Genomic DNA, 15,519 nt, shown 5'->3' with positions numbered 1-15,519 from the left:
TCTCGAACGGGGAAACCGTCAACGCAGAGACTTCTTTACTAGATCTGCTTGGCTCTCTTCCCCTCACTGGACCAGCCGTCGACGCCACCAGGGATCAGCCTCATAGTCAAACGGGAGGTAAGTTCAGAGACATTACCCAGTTTATTTCTCTGAATTCTGCCACTTCTTCAGTCCTCCCGTTCTGACACTGATTATGTGACTATGGTGGACGGCAGACTGGCCATCGCTGAGAAAAGGGTCTCCCTGGACAAGGTCTCTGTGGCACAGTACATGGAGGCGGCTTTACGAATCCATCAGGACATGCTGACCAATGACAGAGCCGACAGACAGACTACAGACGAATATCTGCAGTATCTCTCACGCCTGTCGCAGATGGCACAAGTGTTCTCATGGCCCTCTGTTCTACTCTTTGACAGAGAATTCAGGAAAGAACAGGCGTCCTACAACCTGCCCTGGATAACTGAGGCGCCATATCTCATGTCTCTTCTTCTGCGGCCTATGTTGAAGAATCCACCCACGAAACGTCCCCAAAACCAAACAAGTCGCGTAAGGCGAAATTACTACATTTAGTCAAGCTGTGGAACTCACAGAATGAAACTGAACGCACTGCATTTTTTCACGATGACCGTAGTCCGCCGCTCGTGCAAAAGGCAGTGAAATTGACGAGCCTGTTTAGCGCGGTAGTGGTTGCGCTGTGCTGCATAGCACGCTTTTCTGTACCCCTCTTCGTTGTAACTTTCTGAGCGTGTTTTTAATCCAAACATATCATATCTATATGTTTTTGGAATCAGGAACCGACAAGGAAAAAGATGAAATTGTTTTTAAATCGATTTCGGAAATTTTATTTTAATCATAATTTTTTTAAATTTAAATTTTCAGAGCTTGTTTTTAATCCGAAGATAACATATTTATATGTTTTTGGAATCAGAAAATGATGAAGAATAAGATGAACGTAATTTTGGATCGTTTTATAAAAATAATAATTGTAATTACAATTTTCAGATTTTTAATGACCAACGTCATTAATTAAGTTTTAAGCCTCCAAGCTGAATTGCAATACCAAAGTCCGGCCTTCGTCGAAGATTGCTTGGCCAAAATTTCAATCAATTTGATTGAAAAATGAGGGTGTGACAGTGCCGCCTCAACTTTTACAAAAAGCCGGATATGACGTCATCAGACATTTAAACAAAAAATGAAAAAGACGTCCGGGGATATCATACCCAGGAACTCTCATGTAAAATTTCATAACGATCGCACGCACACACACACACACACACACACACACACACACACACACACACACACACACACACACACACACACACACACACACACACACACACACACACACACACGCACACCACCATCCGCGTCTCGATTCCACGTCTATGTTAAAACATTTAGTCAAAACTTGACTTACAAAAAAATGAGAGAAAAAAAAAGAGAGAAAGAAGTAAACAACTACGCAGAAAAATAAAAGTACACGTAGACAGTCAAATACACCAAAGCTCTCTACCTTCCAACATTAAGAGTAGTATTGTGAGTTTATACATTCCATGCGCAAAAAGTAAGTTAGTAATTGTTCTAATCCAAACAAGCACTGAGATGATCAACGGCTACTCTCATGTTTATTTTATATTTGTAAAAGATGCATGGATTATGCACTTACTGCAGGTTTCAGTTGCAGGCATCTCGTGACAGTCTCTAAAATTAAGGCCCACTCAGTCTCGTGAAAAGTTTGCCTCATCGTCTCAGTTCTAGACAGGCTTTAACATGGGATAAGACCAACCCTCCACATGGTCACACACCAACAATTAACAGCCTCGGGTGCTCTCTGTGCACAGTGGTGCACTGGTGCCTTGATCGAAAATGAATTCATCAACAAATTCCACCTCACCATGTAGCAATTTAGCAGTCAGGGTGTTGAGTTTTGGTATGTGACCAAGTGGAGGGATGATCTTATCCCATGTAAAAGCCTGGACAGATCTGAGACGGTGAAGCGAACAGTTTACACGAGGCTGAGTGGTCCTTTTGGGCACTTCAAATATCGATTTTTACAATCCAGAGCTGCATACATCCGAATAAATGTGTAAAAAAAAAAAAAAAAACCATAGTTCATTTTAGTAGAAAGGACAATCACATTATTCCTGCCCCTTTCTCAGATACTGTTTTATTTAATCTTGATATGCTTTATATTTATGTAGTAATGGAAACATGGTGCTGCTTCCTCTGGCAGTTCAGAAGTTATTGAACTTTTAAGAAGGATCTTTGAAAATATAGATACAATTTTACAGTTACAATTGAATAAAAGCATGGGTTTGTTTGTTTTCAAAAAATGAGTATAGTAAAACAATACACTTAGCTTCTATCCAAATCTGACCTCTATGTGAGTGAGCTTTTGTGCAGCTTTGACCACGAAGTTAAAAGGGTAGAAAGTCTGCAAGGAACAAATGACAGCAATTGCCTGTCAGCCCCTATCAGTAAATTAATTGCGGTCACGCAAAACTGACCCTTTCTACTTAAAACTGCAGAGTTTTTATCTTATCTTGAGAAATCTTCTTGAAATCTTCTAGAGTTTCAAGATGATACGATTGAGATGAAAGTGAAAAACTGTGTAGAACAGATATGTGATTGTAAAATCTACTAAAATGCGCAAAAGCGTTTAGTTTTATTCGTTCTGAATTTTTGCTGATTTAGAAAATCGAAATTTTGCATTGTAAAAATCGATATATGGGATCACTTTCTTCGAGTAATTGTCACGTGATGTTTTAGCAGGATATTTTAAAACTGAAAACTGAAATAAATGCAGAACACATGTGCCTCCTTTGAAATAAAAGTAAAATCTTAGAGAAGCTATCGTTTCATTGTTTACTTGGATATAAAAAAATGGCACTTGACTTGTTGTGCCCAGTAAATAGGGTGGTCCATAAAAATGTACATATTTTCGCTTTGATCAAACATTTTTCTTTGTCCATTCAATTTTTAGGTGGAGTATAGAAAAAACTTTAAAATTTATCAGATAATTTTGATTAAAATTGGTAAATATCCTGCGAGTCAGGAATCCCAAATGGCCGAGACCTATTTATCGACCAGATTAGTGGAATGCACAAGAAGGTCTTGCAAGAGTGACTGTGACAGGGGACATATACCATTCAGAATACTGGTGAATCCCTTGCAGCCAATTTTTACGATACAGGGTGTTTCTACAACCAGAGAACATGTCATTTTGGCTGCCCATTTTTAGTTAAGACCCATGACAAAATTAATTATTCCCAAACTCACCGTGCACACGCACGGTGATATCGTGCCAATCGTCTTGAGCATTTTAGATATCGTGCCAATCGTCTTGAGCATTTTAGATGGGGTTGTGATTTTTTACATTTCATTTTTGACAATGTTACACAAACTTTAACCCAATTTCCATACACAATTTAAATATTATATCACTAATTGCAACAACAAAAAATAAGGCTTGTTTTTTTTCTCTCTCAGAAGATAGCCCCCATATAGACATTTTGGTCGTCATCGCTAAACAAAATCAAGTAAAAGTCAAGTTGGGCATTGGCGGCTACTATTACCACTCGTCTGGTTCGGGATACTCCCTGGTAGTTTCAATTTAGCTAAAAGGCGTCCAATAGCTTTTCTTTCCAACACGTGTCCTCTATTGAAAGCTTCTCTCGCATAAAATTTGGGGTAAAAATGAAAATAGGTACATTTTAATGGACCACCCTGTATAAAAGCTTCCAGTGATCAAACAAGTACAATCTTACAAGGTGACCCGATGAAAACTTCAATGTCATGGCCTTTGAATTTTTTGGCTTTGTCTTTTGTATGAGGAACGTGTGACAGATTCCCAGATGAACGATTACCAACTGGAGAAAGCATCAATGTTGACCCGAGATGTTTTCATAGTTTACATTTTATTTTCAAATCTCATATTATTTGTTGAGCACCTCCTTTTATAACAAACATTTGAAAAACAGAGGAAGAACATGTACCCATTTTGATTTTACTTCCAAATATTTGTTTGACGAAGGCTACTGGACGTTTCGAAGTCTAATTTATGAAACCAGAAAATGGATAAAAAAAATTTAAATAAAAGACTTCAACTTTCAGCTGTACTTTTACATTAATTTTTTAACATTGAAGTCATCGTGTCCCGTTCACTGGGTAAAAAAAACCCCACCTAAGTCTAGCTAATTGGCTGTAGTTAGTACATGTTAGATTTAAATTTTATTTTACTTTGGGCACAATATCCACACACTGCATTATGAGACATTTTAGTATCTTGCAACAAAACCCAGTAGGTTCAGCGTGAATTTCTTTTCAATGTGATCATTCGAATGTTTATTTCAGCTTTTGGTATATATTACCTGAAAATGGGCATGTGCAGAGACGTTTAGTCTCACACAGTCTCATACAGACACCCTCAGCGTCTAAACGTTTGCATACAAAGGATTCAAAGATTGTCCCCTGTAAAATTCCCTCTTGTACCAAGGAGCTAGGAGATAAAAATGACATGACACCAATCTGATTGCAAAGTATGCCTCCATTTTTATCTCTTAGCTCGCAGTGCATCAATAAAAGTCAACTAAATTGATATCCTCTTAAATGCACAGGCATCTTCTATAGTTCACCTGAAAATTAAAAAGAAAATATGGTCTGATGAAAGTTGGAGAGCAACATCAATATGGGTACACTTTTTTTGGACCAACCTGTGATCAATAAAACAAACAGAAGATCAAATCTAATTTTGGTTTCATCAGACTGCATATGAGAACAGTAGACATGCAATGCAACAAAAAGCTCAATGCAACAACAAAAAAGCAAGCAAATTTGAAGACTACCTTGCAGATATAGTAGGAACCAGTCAGACACTCAAGGGACGTCGTTGAACGAGGTGCACACGGGAATGCTCGTAGATATTGCGCCCACACTTGTGTCTTTGTCAAAAGCAACTAGAAAAACACATCCAACCGAAAACAGTATTGCAAAGTATATCTATGATTATCTTCATCAGTCAACACCTATCCATTTTATTTTTAACACATGCAGACATAGTTTACTCTTTGTAAGACAAACCAGGTGTTCTATGCTAATGGCACTGGGTGAATTTTGTCCTCTATGTTTTTCGTCAACTAGTAGAATTATATAACAGGTGCAGAAAGTAACTTACTACAGTCGACTCCGGTTAATCGGCCACTTTTGGGACTGACTGAATTATGGCCGATTATCCGAAGTGGCCGATTATCCGAACATCGCATCGGGAAGTTCCTCAGAACAAAAATGTTGGATGTTGGAAGTTACTTATGGTAGCGGAAAGCGGAAGTTTCGTGCATTGGCATACGTGCTCTACATGTCTCCAAAGAATGTGTCCAGTGTCGTCTGCTTCTGTTTGGCACTGGCACGTTTCCTCACTGCAGCACAGACAACGTCCAGGCAATGCAGTTCTTCTTCCCCGAAGGCATTTTCCAGGGCATATTGAACCAATCAACCAACGCCTCGTCCACTTCATCGTCTTTTCCTCCTCTTTTCCTTTTCTTTGAGACAGACAAGCGTCCACCTACAGCTTCACTCCTGAGATGATCCTCGTCGTTAATCCATCGACAAAGGGTTTTTCTTGGGACCCCTAACTGATTTGCAAGCTGCAATTTTGATGAATTAGGCGGATATCCTTTCACTTTTTCCAAGAATTCAAGTTTTTCCAAGACGCTGTAGTCTTTCCTTTTCGTCGCCATGGTTTGTGCAAAGAGGCTTTCGGCACAAGCAAGTCAGTGTTTGACTGTCAGTTGTTTCGATCACAGTGTGTAAACTCAGTAAACAGACCTTTGTGCTGTCATGTGAGTAATGATCATTGAACCACTCACTGTCACGATTTAGTGACATGGTTCGAGAAAGAGTCACTTTTTCGGGTGCCTTTGTCAAATTGCGACAGAAAGCGCCTGTTTTCTGTCAACGGTTGTGGGTTTAGCTAACCATGCATAGCCGAGCACGGGAATTTCGTTGATTCAGTGGTTCCGCGTGCGTGATTCTGCTTGCTGGGCAAAATTGTCGATTACTGAACTGGGGTAGTGACAAGGTGAGTCACGTGATTTTGTCAAGGTTGTCTGTCTGAGACATTTTAACTGGACACTCGAACACTCTGCGCTGGGGAGGACGGTCGTGTCTTATATTTCCTGCGAGCTTTGATGGATTTCATCGCTTTGATTTCTGCATTGATTTCAACGCGCCGCTCTGCATGTACAGGAGGGGTTCCAGGAAACTTCAGTTGAGACCACCTTCTCTCTTTTCACATGCGGTCTGACGTGACGGGTCGTCAAATTCTCTGCGCCGTGCGGAAAAGAAATTTCACCGCATAAAGTATTCGGCAAGAGGGTGAATGGGGTATCGCTGTTGACGAACAGGTGCCATTCAAAGGAGGAAGCGGTTTTCGCTTTGATGAGAGTGCTACTTACATAGGCTTTTGAGGTAAATAAATCATTATTAAACGCTGTTGACAAGTCTGTGTTTGTGGAATGAAATACTCTTTGTTGTTCTTTCCAGGTTAGCGCATAATTCGCTCTTTGTGACGCTAAAATAGTAATCTGTATATGGTTTTTGCAGATATGGAGAGAAGGAAGGAAATGACTGATTTGTTGTTGTAAAAGTTCGTTTGTGCAGGCCCACGTGCTCGATGAGATATGTAAAGATGACATGTTTAAAGGTGGAGGTTGAGGGGTTGCGTGGAATGTTTAGTGCACCGATGCTTTTTGTTGCAGCCTTTCTACCTATTATTGTCTGCTGCGTTTTTCTACGCTACGTAACTGCCGACTACGGGTCATCGCTGTATGCTGTAACCGGGTCATCGCTGTATGCTGTAACCGGGTCATCGCTGTATGCTGTAACCGGGTCATCGCTGTATGCTGTAACCGGGTCCTCGCTGTATGCTGTAACCGGGTCATCGCTGTATGCTGTAACCGGGATCATCTGATGTAACCAGCTAACCGGCTAACCAGCGACTGGGTGAGGCGCCTGATGTCTCCACTTTTCCCTGCTTCGTAGCCACGCCAGCCGGCACTACATTCTACGGAGCAGTTGTGGAGACTATGAACTAATTACAGGCCGTCCACTCAGTGGCGAAACAAAGCTAAGTGCACCATGTCTTTGCACCCTGTTTACCACCGTTGTCATCTTTTATGTTCATGATTATATTCGAGTGGTGACAACGTGGGGTGTGTGACACCTGCATAAATTGGCACTTTTAAGCAGATCAGTAAATTTTCCTAGCTATACACGGGATCAGCGTGTTACTATAATTTTCTATATTCTAACTGGCATTTTGTCAGTGACCACTGTTTTTACGTTTTGAACGTAAAAGAACATATTTTGGAGTGAAGTCTTGAGGGAGGTGGCGAGTTATTACATAAACAGGCGTCTGAAACTTATACTTTTGTTGTTTCTATTTAATTGTATGACTGCGAGAGTGGATCGTGGTGTGGTTAGTTAGTTAGAAGTAACTAACCGTTTCATAATCATCTTATGTGATATAGTGAAACGTGACACTCACAAAAACGTGAAAAGTGTGAGGTGGCCGTTTAGCCGTTGTGCAACGTTTTCATGGTGGCCGATTAACCGAACATTTTAACACATAACTATGAAGAAAAGATTCGGTCCCAGGGAAAATTGGTCGATTATCCGGAATTGGCCGATTATCCGGATGGCCGATTAACCGGAATTGACTGTACATATACTTTTCAACGCCAAATAATCAATGGAACAACGTCTTATTTGATTTTCTTTTAGTTTTGAAAAATCACATTGTGCATTTATTGCAGTTTTCATTTTTTTAAGATACACATGACATGAATAACTTTCAAAATGCGATTCTCACTATTGATATATTTTCATGATGCGGAGTTCTTAACTTAAAAATCAACCAGCATTCACAGTGAATAAGAATGATACTTCAGTAAATTCAGTAAAAGGTCAATCACATACTTGCCCTTGAAAGTTCATTACATTCGGCTATCGAAGATCATCGTAAAGTTATGTTATGTCCATGAGGTAGCTCGATCATTGCCTCATCTAATGCAATAGTGGGGGACACCCCGAAGCGTCCCGGTACCAAAGCGTCCCGGTACCGAAGCGTCCCGGTACCAAAGCGTCCCGGTACCGAAGCGTCCCGGTACCAAAGCGTCCCGGTACCGAAGCGTCCCACTATAACGCGTCACAGGACTTAGACTTTTTTTTTTTAAACCTTGACCAAGGGCGGATCAATTCACTTTGGGGGGGGGGGGGGGGGGTTACAAAATGACTGTGAAGATACAAGTTGACGGCGCCGAAGGCGCCTAAGCCTCTAGGGGGGTCCGGGGGCATGCCCCCCCGGAATTTTTTTTATCCAAAGAAGCAAAATAGAGCTATCTGGTGTATCCTGAGCCAATAAATTACCTCTTTTTTGGGGGGCGTGGTTACGTAACCCGTGTAACCCCCCCCCCCCCCAGATCCGCCCTTGTTGACCTTGATTTGACCTTGACTTGACTAACCATATTTTTTTTTTAATTTAATCTTGACCTTGATTTGACCTTGACTTCACTGATTTTTTTAATTTTGCACAGACCTTGATTTGCTTTTGGTAAAAAAAAAATCACTTTTTGTCCAACTTTTCCCCAACTTTACTTTAGATCTGTACTCACAACACACCAATTTGGAAATACTGTACCCGTGTGGACAAGTTCGGGGGAAAAGTCCGTAGGCGTCCGTTCACAAGAGGGATATGTCTGTTACCACACACGCTTTCTGGCTTCACTAAGCGTGAGCGTCGGAAAAAAGTCTTTTCAGTTCTGCCTCCGACTTTTAAATTGTATCATTTGGGTTTGTTTGGGTTTGTTTGGGTTTATTTGGGTAATAAAAAACGCTCGCGCTGGACCCGAGTACTCTTCAGACTGGCTCGCTCCCCCAGTATGAAAGTTTTTGTCTTGTGCACGTTTAAGACCAAGTGATTGCTCTGTGTGAATTACAGGCATTCCCTTTGCTTTATAAATACACTAGCAGTTAAGCCCGGCTTCGCCCGGGAGTAAGCGGAGCCCTGTAGCAATTTAAGACGCTCGCTATCCCATTATCATTAGCTTTACCTCCTTTGTTTGGATACAAAAAAAGAGTTATCTCCCTTACCTTCTAGAAATTTCCGGAACTGTCCAGTTAATTTTTTTTTCTTCATTTCTTCCCGTCATAGGAGCAATAGCGAGTCTCTAATATCACTGGCATGATGTGCTTGCTACAGGTGAACAGTAGGCACTGAACTGGTCTTGCACCATATAGGCTGTATTCAATAAATGGGAGGTCCATAATCTGAGAAAGGAAACAATGAATCAAGAAACTAAAACCCAGGTGCACATCTGCGGCACCTAGGGAGTGTACGTGCACACTATCTTGTTCCTGCCTCTTGCCATCTCAGAGGTATGGCGACCACAGACAGACACACACACACACACACACACACACACACACACACACACACACACACACACACACACACACACACACAGACAGACACTCTCTTTCTCTTCGCCCGGGAGTAAGCGGAGCCCTGTTGCAATTTAAGACGCTCGCTATCCCATTATCATTAGCTTTACCTCCTTTGTTTGGATACAAAAAAAGAGTTATCTCCCTTACCTTCTAGAAATTTCCGGAACTGTCCAGTTAATTTTTCATTCTTCATTTCTTCCCCTCATAGGAGCAATAGCGAGTCTCTAATATCACTGGCATGATGTGCTTGCTACAGGTGAACAGTAGGCACTGAACTGGTCTTGCACCATATAGGCTGTATTCAATAAATGGGAGGTCCATAATCTGAGAAAGGAAACAATGAATCAAGAAACTAAAACCCAGGTGCACATCTGCGGCACCTAGGGAGTGTACGTGCACACTATCTTGTTCCTGCCTCTTGCCATCTCAGAGGTATGGCGACCACAGACACACACACAGACAGACAGACACTCTCTTTTATTTATATGTATAGATTGGCATGCGAGCCGAGGATGTGCGTGGTGACTGGTACCGGGACGCTTCGGCACCGGGACGCTTCGGTACCGGGACGCTTCGTGCCCTACTGCGCGGGAGCTTCCCGAAGCGTCTCGGTACCAAAGCGTCCCGGTACCCCTGTGACGCGTTATAGTGGGACGCTTCGGTACCGGGACGCTTCGGCACCGGGACGCTTCGGTACCGGGACGCTTCGGTACCGGGACGCTTCGTGATGTACCCCAATAGTGTATCGATTGTGCCGTCTTTTTTCTGTTGGAAATGATTGAGAGCTACCGAATTGACCACTCAACAGCACGTATGCTACAGTTGTTACGTATTGTGTATTGACAATTTATGCAATGTGTGGATTAACTGCTGAAATACAGAGTTTTTTTGTTATGTTACTCCGGGATAAACGCTCAACCCAAAAATGTATTGCAGGATACGATTTTATCACTTAGCTCGATTGACATAGCACAACGGTTCAACGATATAAGATAGCTGATTGAAATGAACTGTGCAGGGCAAATATGTAATTGATATGCGCTTAAACGGTATTTTATTAAACATTATTTTCATTCATTTTGAATTTTTGCTGATTTTTAAGCTAAGAACTTTGCACTGTTTAAATAGACATTTGGGGTATCTAATATTGATTGTCAAATGATGCCTTAAGAAGAAGAAATCTTTACTACTACACATGCTATAACGACAAGAGCAGAGTCTTTCCCCAATTTTTCAATAAAACTATCAACCGACAATCATGTTAAAAGTATACCTTTACACTTTGTAAAATGCTCATGGTTTACACCATAATTAAGCTGTTTGTATTTCAACAACATTAACAACAACAACAACAACAACAACAACAACAACAACAACAACAACAACAGACACATATGAACCTTACCTTTTTTGATTTTCCTGAAGGATGACGGACACGTTTGATATTCGCGCTTGCTCACAACAAACCCAATGACAAGACTTCGGTTCAGCGAATGAAGGTTCTTATTTGTAAAATCAAAATTACCTGTTGACTATGAGAGATCGACTTGACTTCAGAGTCGATTACAAAACCATCCTGACGTTTCCAACACTAAGACTGTGACCGCCGTCAGCAGTTTAAAGAAAGCTTCACATCGTTTTAACTCAGTGTGGAATAGGTTTCAAGTAGAGATCATCGTGCGTGCGTCCGTCCGTCCGTCCGTCCGTCCGTCCGTCCATGCGTGCGTGCAACGCGTTTCCCATAAAACTACTGATGTTTATGAAACATTAGGTGTGAATTCTTCCAGATATATATGTTACAGTAAATTCACAAAACCAGGAAATTTACTAATTTCCTGATATTTCAGTACACACTCAAACGCACGCACACACACACCGCACACACACACACACACACACACACACACACACACACACACACAAACACTGACTGGCCTCGTCTTAATTCCGAAGGGTAAATAGCTGGGAGATTACCTATGTAAAGCTTAATAAACATTCACACCATCACGCAAACACACATAGCCACTGACACACACGCTCACGTGCACACAGACACACACAGACACACACACACACACACACACACACACACATTTGAACGCACACACATTTGAACGCACACACACACACACACACACAAACACACACACACACACTATCTAACACACCCACACACTCAAATGCACACTATCTAACACACCCACACACCCACACACACAAACACACCCACACCCACACAAACACACACTCAAACGCACACACACTCACACACACAAACACACACTCACATACACACACACACACAGACACACACAAACACTCACATACACACACACATACACACACACACGCGCAAGCACACGCACGCACAGACACGCACAGACTCGCGCGCCCGCATAGGAACTGAACATGTGCACACTGCACGCACACACGCACACATACACACTCACATGCACTTACACACATACCGAAACTACCTTGTAAACGCACTACTGCCTTATGCACCAATTTTGCTCAAAAGTAGTGGGGTGGGTGTTTACCAGGTTTTGTCTGCAATGCAGGATGAGTTCCGCGTGAGAAATAGCGGTATTTGATCACTTGGTATGAAAATGTCAATGGGATGTGTTTCGGTTCAAAATGTCTAGTCTTTACATATCTTTCTCTGTGACACACACGGGTTCGTGTGTGTGCAAGTGCTCTGCAAGAATGGAACCTGGAAAATAATCACACACAAAGATACCTTTGCATGAGGGTTTAGGAACACATGCTCATATCGTGAATGTAAACTGATTGATAATGACTCAAGATCTGCTTTGTATAACCGGTATTACAGCGCAAGAAATCATATACTTGCACAAAATGAATAGTGTCATTAATGTAAGTCCCCCAAATTCCCCCAGGCCGACCTCTTCAACATGAGATAAGTTTCCCATATCTTCACCCTGTTTCAGCATGGCTATCCAGAGACTGCAGTAACAAACGAATGAAATAAACGGTATGGCCGCATCGTCGCATCTTGTCATGAATGCAGTGTTATGTCCGTATTGTGTGCGGAGTCAAGTTTCATAAACATAATTAAAACAAATAATTTTTCTTCTGCCATCCTTGATCCATTTACGTCCTCACAACATTTTTCCTATGAGTGACATGGATGTGGTGATTTGCTAGAGGTTGGAGGAAGGAAAGCGAGCTATACATTATTTTTAAAAGACCCGAACGGGGAATCCCTAAACCCAAAATAAAAATATCTCATACCGTGCAACGTCGCTCCTCGCAGACACTGCTCTCGCGTGAATCTCTCTACATTGCCGAACAGAATGCAGCGCCCCACCTCCCCCCCTCCCCCCCCCCCCCCCCCCCAGGTTCCCGCTTTTAAATTTAAAACAAGTCGCGTAAGGCGAAATTACTACATTTAGTCAAGCTGTGGAACTCACAGAATGAAACTGAACGCACTGCATTTTTTCACAATGACCGTAGTCCGCCGCTAGTGCAAAAGGCAGTGAAAGTGACGAGCCTGTACATGTTTAGCGCGGTAGCGGTTGCGCTGTGCTGCATAGCACGCTTTACTGTACCTCTCTTCGTTTTAACTTTCTGAGCGTGTTTTTAATCCAAACATATCATATCTATATGTTTTTGGAATCAGGAACCGACAAGGAATAAGATGAAATAGTTTTTAAAACGATTTCGGAAAGTTAACTTTAATCATAATTTTTATATTTTTAATTTTCAGAGCTTGTTTTTAATCCGAAAATAACATATTTATATGTTTTTGGAATCAGAACATGATGAAGAATAAAATAAAAGTAATTTTGGATCGTTTTATAAAAAAATAATTTTAATTACAATTTTCAGATTTTTAATGACCAAAGTCATTAATTAATTTGTAAGCCTCCATGCTGAAATGCAATACCGAAGTCCGGCCTTCGTCGAAGATTTCTTGGCCAAAATTTCAATCAATTTGATTAAAAATTGAGAATGTGACAGTGCCGCCTCAACTTTTACAAAAAGCCGGATATGACGTCATCAAAGACGTTTATCCAAAAAAGGAAAAAATGTCTGGGGATATCATACCCAGGAACTCTCATGTAAAATTTCATAAAGATCGGTCCAGTAGTTTACTCTGAATCGCTCCACACACACACACACACACACACACACACACACACACACACACACACACACACATACACCACGACCCTCGTCTCGATTCCCCCTCTATGGTAAAACCTTTAGTCAAAACTTGACACTGAAACATCATTCTGAGGTGGTCCATGAAAATAGGAGACTCGGGCTTAAGCCGATTGGCTTAGGCCCAAAGGCCTAGGTCCAAAGGCCTAGGTCCGAGGTAGGACCACAAAGAGCTCATATACCAATGAGCTCATATGTTGATTTTACAGTGTTAGCATGCACAGGCTCGAGACAATGTTTTAGATTGTATTAGAAGTATTAGTTTAGTTTGGGTACGCGGCCAGATGGTGCTGAGTATGACTGGTATGGTACCTCAATCATCAAACTCAGAGCGAGATATTATTGCTACACGGCGATTTGCTCGAGCTCAGTCAGTGCTTCGAATGTTAACTCGCACAGATGTTCTGTCTAAACGTTAACACACACACGCACACACATTTTGTGGAATTTCTGATTTAGACACGCCTGGCTTACATCGGAATTTGTTTAGATTGGTAGTTTATGCAATGAAAATAAGAATATTACGTTTGTTGAAACTTCAAAATACTTCAAGAAACTTCAAAACACGGTCTTCAAAATGTATATAATACAAATCTATCCAGCCTTCTTGAATTTTCGGACTAAATCTCGGTCACGAAGGAATCAAGATACACCAATACGGTATATGCATTCTGACAGAAACAAAAACTAGTTGCGTAAAGCGCAATTACTACTTTTAGTCAATCCTTCCAACTCACAGAATGAAATTAACGCACTGCATTTTTTCTCCACCAAGACAAGCTTTGTCGATTCCCGAACCAAGAGACACGCTCACGAATAATATAAAGCGTGGAGAAATTGACAAGCCAGTTTAGCGCAGTAGTGTACAGCGCGTCACAAGAAAGAGCGCTTTTCCTTATTCTTTTAAATTTTCTGAGCTTGTTTTTAATCCGAACATAACACATATGTATGTTTTTGGAATAAGGAAATAATAAAGAATAAGATTGTATCATGTTTGAATCGATTTAGAACATTTTATTTAGAAATTTCTAGGTTTTTAATGACCAAACTCACTAACTAATTGGTTTAAATGTTTATTCATATTTACATGTTCAGGAAATGTACATCGACATAAGCTGAAGACAACAACAAGCCTACGGCTTATGGTGGTGTCTTCAACAAATGTACAAGAAGAACATGGCAGACAATCAAGCCCTTACACAGTAAGCAAAAACAATCCGTAAATTTTACACAAAATATTAACCAAATCAACTAATTGTTAAGCTTCCAAGTTGTAATGCAATCGAATAGTCCGGACTTCGTCGAAGATTGCTCGACTGAAATGTGAATCAAATTGATCCACAAATGAGGGTGTCACAGTGCCGCCGCAACTTTCACAAAACCGGATATGACGTCATCAATGACATTTAGCGAAAAAATGAGAGAAAAAAACACATCTGGGGATATCATCCCTAGGAACTTTCATGTAACATTTCATAAAGATCGGTCTAGTAGTTTTCTCTGAATCGCTCTACACATACACACAGACACACACAGACACACATGCACCACCACCCTCGTCTCGATTCCCCGTCTATGTTAAAGGTGGTCGTCTACATTTTTGCTTTTTTTCAATAATCTTATGGTTAGATTTCGCTAAAAAGTTATGTCAGATGATGAATGAACCATGGGGGAAAAAGTTATAGAAAAAAAATATATGTAAAAAAAGATTTTATTTTTGGGTAGCGTGACTCACGCTTCCAATATTTTGTTTTCTGTTTGCTGAGAACATGTGCTTTGCCTAAAAATACTGACCAATCAAATTCATGTCACTATGCTTATAGCCAC

The 15,519-nt window shown here is 41.0% G+C and overlaps 1 long non-coding RNA gene across 3 annotated transcripts in view; it reads right to left on the bottom strand.

Moving 5' to 3' along the window:
• LOC138953901 (uncharacterized) overlaps positions 1-15,519 on the bottom strand; it is a 54,970-nt gene that overhangs the window by 36,169 nt on the left and 3,282 nt on the right. For 2 of the 3 annotated variants that reach the window (XR_011451646.1, XR_011451645.1), the window contains exon 1: positions 4,848-6,897. The exons of the other annotated variant lie outside the window; for it this stretch is intronic. This is a non-coding gene — a long non-coding RNA (uncharacterized lncRNA). Of the gene's footprint in view, positions 1-4,847; positions 6,898-15,519 lie in introns of those variants that run through there. 3 annotated transcript variants of the gene reach the window in all.

The sequence above is a fragment of the Littorina saxatilis genome, linkage group LG17 (assembly GCF_037325665.1).
Source record: "Littorina saxatilis isolate snail1 linkage group LG17, US_GU_Lsax_2.0, whole genome shotgun sequence".
Lineage (NCBI taxonomy): Eukaryota > Metazoa > Mollusca > Gastropoda > Littorinimorpha > Littorinidae > Littorina > Littorina saxatilis.
Note: the sequence above shows the minus strand (reverse complement) of the source record. Positions and strands in the feature narration are given on the sequence as shown.